Consider the following 6,794-nt stretch of genomic DNA (forward strand, 5'->3'; position numbering starts at 1 on the left):
AAATAATTGTACCAGTCACAACTGCTCAGATTCTGAAACAGCTCATGTCACATTCGGAAAGACCAGGATGATGAGCATGCTTAGTGGCAATTAATATTTGTGTAAAGACCATCTCCAAACTGAGAGACTCTAACCATCACCACTTTAAGATCATTGCATTGCCACAATGATGCCACCCCGAAAGCTGCAGGAACAGCATCTCATATTTCGATTGCGAACCCTTCAGCCCAAAGGTATCAATATGGACTCCACAAGCTTCAAAATCTCCCCTCCCCCAACCACATCCCAAAACCAGCCCAGCTCGTCCCCGCCTCCCTAACCATTCCTCCCACCTCAAGCCCCACCCCCATCTCCTACCCACTAACCTCATCCCGCCTCCTTCATCTGTCCGTCCTCCCTGGACTGACCTATCCCCTCCTTAACTCCCCACCTACACTCACCTTTACTGGCTCCAACACCACCTCTTTGACCTGTCTGTCTCCTCTCCACCTATCTTCTCCTCTATCCATCTTCTATCCCCCTCCCCCCTCTCCCTATTTATTTCAGAATCCCCTTCCCCTCCCCCATTTCTGAAGAAGGGTCTCGACCCGAAACGTCAGCTTTCCTGCTCCTCTGATGCTGCTTAGCCTGCTGTGTTCATCCAGCTCTACACCTTGTTATCTGTAAAGATGACCTTATGATTTATCAAACTAGATTTTATTCTAGGATCTGACTTGACTTGTATCACCATTTGATGAGATCATAACACTTTACTCTAAGGCCCAGAGGTAGATATGTGCAACAGATAAACTATGGTCGAAATGCCATAGGACACATCAAATAGCAAATTCACTCAAGACAGATCCCACAGAATTCTCAGCAATTCTTCACATTTGAAGATTTGGCTTTGAAATTCCTTCAAAAGTCACTCAACTATGGACTAACCCAATGACCTCTTACATCTTAATAGTTCATTTTCCTTTCCTGGTAATGTGTTCCTCTAAAGTCTTGAGTCTTCTCTCCGGGCCCATTGGACGTAAACTTACAGATTTTTTTAGCAGACAGCTAGCTTTACTATGCAAGTACTGCCCCAGCTTTCTCTAAGCTACAATATTTCTCACCTGCATCAAGCAAATTCTGTTTGTGGGCTTCCTTCAGCCCATTCTCAGTTGCACTGAACTATTAATGGATCACAGGCTTGTTCTGAGCTCTCACAGCTCCAGGATTTTTTTTTAATACCTAACCCCAACCTTTAGCTGCACAATGACTGCTTCCCAGGATGTGTCTGAGCCCTAACTTCTTAGAGCCTGTGATAGCAGCACCCCTTTCAGGATACAGTCACCTCTCCCTACTGCCAACCACATGACTCAAATTGACTCTGATTCTTGAACAGTTGGTCACTGACACTTGAACAGTTTTGGGTAACCTATTAAAAACTTCACAACAAGCCTGAGAGGTAGCAAGAACTGCAGATGCTGGAGTCAGGGATAACACAGTGTGGAGCTGGATGAACACAGCAGGCCAGGCAGCATCAGAGGAGCAGGAAAGTTGATGGTTCGGGTCGGGACCCTTCTTCAGAAAATTCACAACAAACACTTCCCATATTACTAGGCAGGATTAAATGTAACTAATATTGGGTCACTACGTTCCCTGAATGTTACAATTCTCCAACTAACTTTCTCTCCACAATCGCTAATTTCTGAACACATGGACACACATGGAATCACCACAGTAGACTTTGACATTTTTTAAAGTAGTTCATGTTTTGTTAATATTCACATGTATTATGGGCTCTAGAATCTTTATTCAATTTGACAGTATCTGAAATTTGATTACTGTCAACGTGAGAATGGAAATGAAAATTTGATGTAAGTCATTGCCCCAGTCGCACAAAAAAGGAAGTCAAATTACACAGCAAACTATTTAGATGCACAAATTGCATAATAATATTACTTTAAGATTCTATGCTACCTAAAATAAATTGAGTATTTTGCTTCAACCCAAGTAAATTGATTGCCCTATCTGACACTTCTTTTACTTGTAGAAAGTTAACATATACATGTGAATCTCTGTAACCATGATGAATGCCGAGTGACAGTATAGCATAACATAAGCAGATTATTTCCGTCTTCTGTGAAATGAAGCAGTCAAAAAGCGCACAAAATAGCATTTGTATTTACTTTTATAACAGGTGATACATTATCCAATATCTCAGAAGGAAATACACAGAATCTTCAGCACAGAATCTGTGGTATATGCCTATGTTGATATTCCAAATGAACATTCTCACACTCTAATTACTCTTCCCACTCTGCTCCAATTTCTCTTTATTCTCTTCATCTTCATATGCATCGGCCTCCCCTTGAATACAACGGGTGCTATGTTACCTCCTTAAACCAGTCTGTGCGGCCATGAACTTTACATTTCCACCATGCTGTGTAAATAAATTCTTCTTACATTCCTTACCTCATCTGTTAGTGACTATCTTATTTGTATACTGTTTTATAGAGTCATAGAACTTTACAACATGGAAACAGACAAACAACATGGTCCAACTCATCCATACTGACCAGGTATTCTAAATGGATCTGGTTCCATTTGCCAGTATTTGGTCCATTTCCCTCTAAACCTTGCCTACTCACATACCCATCCAGATGCCTTCTTAGTGTTGTAATTATACCAGCCTCCACCACTTCCTCTGGCAGCCCATTCCACACACCACCCTCTACATGATAAAGTTGCCCCTTTGGTCCCTTTTAAATCTTTTCCCTCTCGCCTTAAACCTATGCCCTCGAGTTTTGGACTCCACTACTCTGGGGAAAAGATTTTGGCTATTCATTCTATCTATGCCCCTCATGATTTTATAAACTTCTATGAGGTCACCCCTCAGCATCCAATGCTCCAGGGAAAATAGCCCCAGCCTATTCAGCCTCTCCATAAGCTCATTTTCCTCTCTTCCTTTTACTTTGAATTCATAGAATCATAGAATCCCTACAATGTGGAAACAGGCCCTTCGTCCCAACAAGTCCACACCGAACCTCAGAGCATCCCACCCAGACCCATCCCCCTATAACCCAACTAATCTACACATCCCTGAACACTACAGGCAATTTAGCATGGCCAATCAACCTAACCTGCATATCTTTGGACTGTGGGAGGAAACCTGAGCACCCGGAGGAAACCCACACAGACATGGGGAGAATGTGCAAACTCCACACAGACAGTCGCCCGAGGCTGGAATCAAACCCGAGTCCCTGGCACTGTGAGGCAGCAGTGCTAAACACTGTGCCACCATGCTGCCCAATTAATATGCATTTCCAAGAATGTTCTTTTACGAAACAAAAAAAAACATACTTGCCAAGCTGCAATTATGGACTAAGGATAAGTTTATTAAAATAAATGCTCTTAATGAAAGATGTGGGTTTTATGTACAGCAGCTGCTTATAAACAATGAATTCCCTATGTAACACATTGGCAATTTCACTTCTCTAACTAGGCATCTCCATGAGCAGCAGTTATCAATTAGGACTATATATTGGAACTTGCATTTTATAATTCTAATTTTATAATTCATTTTATAATTACAACAGGCATTCATCCTGTTCGTCTGGATCGGATTCAGTGTTCCATTGGTCACAGAACACTGATCTACTCCACTCCTCCAATCAGTCCCATTGTACTACATGTCCTTAATATATAACTCAGATTAAAACCATTACACATCAATTTATAATATTTTTTAGACTGGTCTCTACTCTTTTGACAGGATCAAATCTCTTGTTGAAGGAGAAGCTCCAAACTCTCCCATCACTGCTCATTGCTGATTCAACTGAGTCTGTCCATTCTGGCTAATTCAGATGACAATTATCCCTTGATGCTCAATGTCAGGAGGCTGAGCTTCAGGCATAAGGCTCTGGTCTCTGATGTGACTAGATCTGCAAAATGATGTTCAGAGTATGAAAGTTGTCAATGTGACCAAAACTCTCAATATTTATGCCACAAAGTCATTCTGGAAAAGTACAGGAGACTTTATCAAGGCATTTGCTCTTTTGTAGGGCTATTCAGCCATTCCCTATTGACCAGCTCAATTTATGTAATTTGACAGAAGCCCCTACACAGATGACTGAGCAAGTCATTAAGTAATGTTATAGACTACAAAGCTGCAGAGCAAAAGCAGGAGAGAGGACACCTGATAACTCTTTCTTTTTGGGTGCAGGCAATGAACCTTTTCTTGTGCTATAAAATATGATTCTGGGACTGTTGTGGTTTTTAAGAAGAGTTCTATATGGAAAGCAAATTCAGGAATGTGAAGTACAATGACTGTCAATGATAAGGAAAGAGTTATAAAGAAAAGTTAGAGCAATGGAATCATTAGCAGTTTGGTTTCTGCACGGTATTTTGTTCTCTTGTGAACTGTTTTGCAGAAACATTTTGCAATAAGGTCAGTGGACGTATATTCAGTTCTGAGGAAGGATCACCAGACCCAAAATGTTAACGCTGACTTTTCTTCACAGATGCTGCCAGACCTGCTGAGCTTTTCCAGCAACTTCTGTTTTGGTTCCTTAAATTCTGTACACATTTTTGCTTTTTTCATACCAAAAAGATACAGTTCAAATAAAGTAAAAGCTGAAAGAACAAGTCAGGTCATTCAGAGAAAATTCAGTCACACAATGGCATTCTCTTGTTTTTTTGTACCAGACAATTCCCTAAGCAAAGCTGTTATTTGTTCGAACTTCACAAACAGTTCAAAGTCCTTCTTGGTGAATGTTAATTAACTGCTTGAGAAGATTGCTTTTCTTTACTCTCCTGACTCATGGTCTGAATTGGCTTTTTCAAACAAAACAGGGGTCAAAGTTTGTTCTTTTTAAGACATGTCCAACTCCCACACACTGGTACAATTAAGAGAGAAGTCAATCCATTGTTCTAGTATTGCATTTGCTGTACACACATTAATTTTAGAGAGTAGTGATTGTTGCTCAGCTAAATAACTACTTATTTTCCAGAAACATAAGTGGGCTATTTGTAAGAGTGTCCACCCACACAGATCTCCCATTACTACCAGAGAGTCCAAAACTAGAGGGCATAGGTTTAAGGTGAGAGAGGAAAGAGTTAAAAGGGACCTAAGGGACAACTTTTTCATGCAGAGGGTGGTATGTGTATGGAATAAGCTGCTAAAGGAAGTGGTGGAGGCTGGTACAATTGCAACGTTTAAAAGACATCTGAATGGGTACATGAATAGGAAATGTTTAGAACATAGAACATAGAACATTACAGCGCAGTACAGGCCCTTTGGCCCTCGATGTTGCGCCGACCTGTGAAACCAATCTGAAGCCCATCTAACCTACACTATTCCTTTATCATCCATATGTTTATCCAACAACCATTTAAATGCCCTTAAAGTTGGCAAGTCTACTATTGCTGCAGGCAGGGCATTCCACACCCTTACTACTCTGAGTAAAGAACCTACCTCTGACATCTGTCCTATATCTATCACCCCTCAATTTAAAGCTATGTCCCCTCTTGCTAGCCATCACCATCCGAGGAAAAAGACTCTCACTGTCCACCCTATCTAATCCTCTGATCATCTTGTATGTCTCTATCAAGTCACCTCTTAACCTTCTTCTCTCTAACGAAAACAGCCTCAAGACCCTCAGACTTTCCTCATAAGACCTTCCATCCATACCAGACAACATCCTGGTAAATCTCCTCTGCACTCTTTCCAATGCTTCCACATCCTTCCTATAATGCGGCGACCAGAACTGTACGCAATACTCCAAGTGCAGCCGCACCAGAGTTTTGTACAGCTGCAACATGACCTCATGGCTCCGAAACTCAATCTCTCTACCAATAAAACCTAACACACCATACGCCTTCTGGAGGGATATGGACCAAATGCTGGCAAACAGGACTCGATTAATTTAGGATATCTGGTCGGCATGGACAAGTTGGACCGAAGGATATGTTTCCGTGCTGTGTATCTCAATAACTCTATGACCTATTATAGAGTCATAGAGGTATACAGCATGGAAATGTGTTCCCAGTCTTGAATTCCCCCACCCTAGGGAAAAGACACCTACCATTAACTCTATCATACCCCTCATGATTTTATAAACTGCTTTAAGGTCACTTCTCAACCTCCTACGCTCAAGTGGAAAAGGTCCCACACTATCCAGCCTTTCCTTATAACTCAAACCTTCTGTACCCGGCAACATCCTGGTAAATCTCTTATGTTTTATAGACATTAACTTTGGCCCAGATCATCAGTTGAAATTGTAAGGCTATAAAGAAATGGCTATTGCAAGAGCTGTCTTCAACCATTAAAATGTTTATTCGCATATATGCCTTCAACCCACCCCACCTCCAATTCAACAATAAATAAAACTTTAGTCAGTGGCACTGTAGCTGGTGTAGACCGACAACTACATTCAATATTTTATATAGTGTTGCATAGCATGTGGTAGAACGATCATAGATAGCAGGAAGAAAAATACCTTTTTGGAATTACTCTATCAAGCACAGAAAAATATTTGAGGCAAAACAACGTCCTTACTTCTGCATCTCTTCAATGACCTGTTAACAAATCAAATTCCCAAATAATCTGCATAGTCAAGAAATGCTACATGAGACTGTGGTGGAGGCAGATTCAATTATGGCCTTCAAAATGTGAGTTAGATGATTAACTGAAGATTAAAAAAAATGTCCAGAGCAGAGGATAAGATACAGAAATGAAAGTAGCTCTTACAAAGGGCCGGCATGGACAAGATGGGTCCCTCCTGTGTTGTTAACACTCAATGTTTCTGTGACATGATGATGGA

Source organism: Rhincodon typus, chromosome 17 (genome assembly GCF_021869965.1).
Source record: "Rhincodon typus isolate 14 chromosome 17, sRhiTyp1.1, whole genome shotgun sequence".
Lineage (NCBI taxonomy): Eukaryota > Metazoa > Chordata > Chondrichthyes > Orectolobiformes > Rhincodontidae > Rhincodon > Rhincodon typus.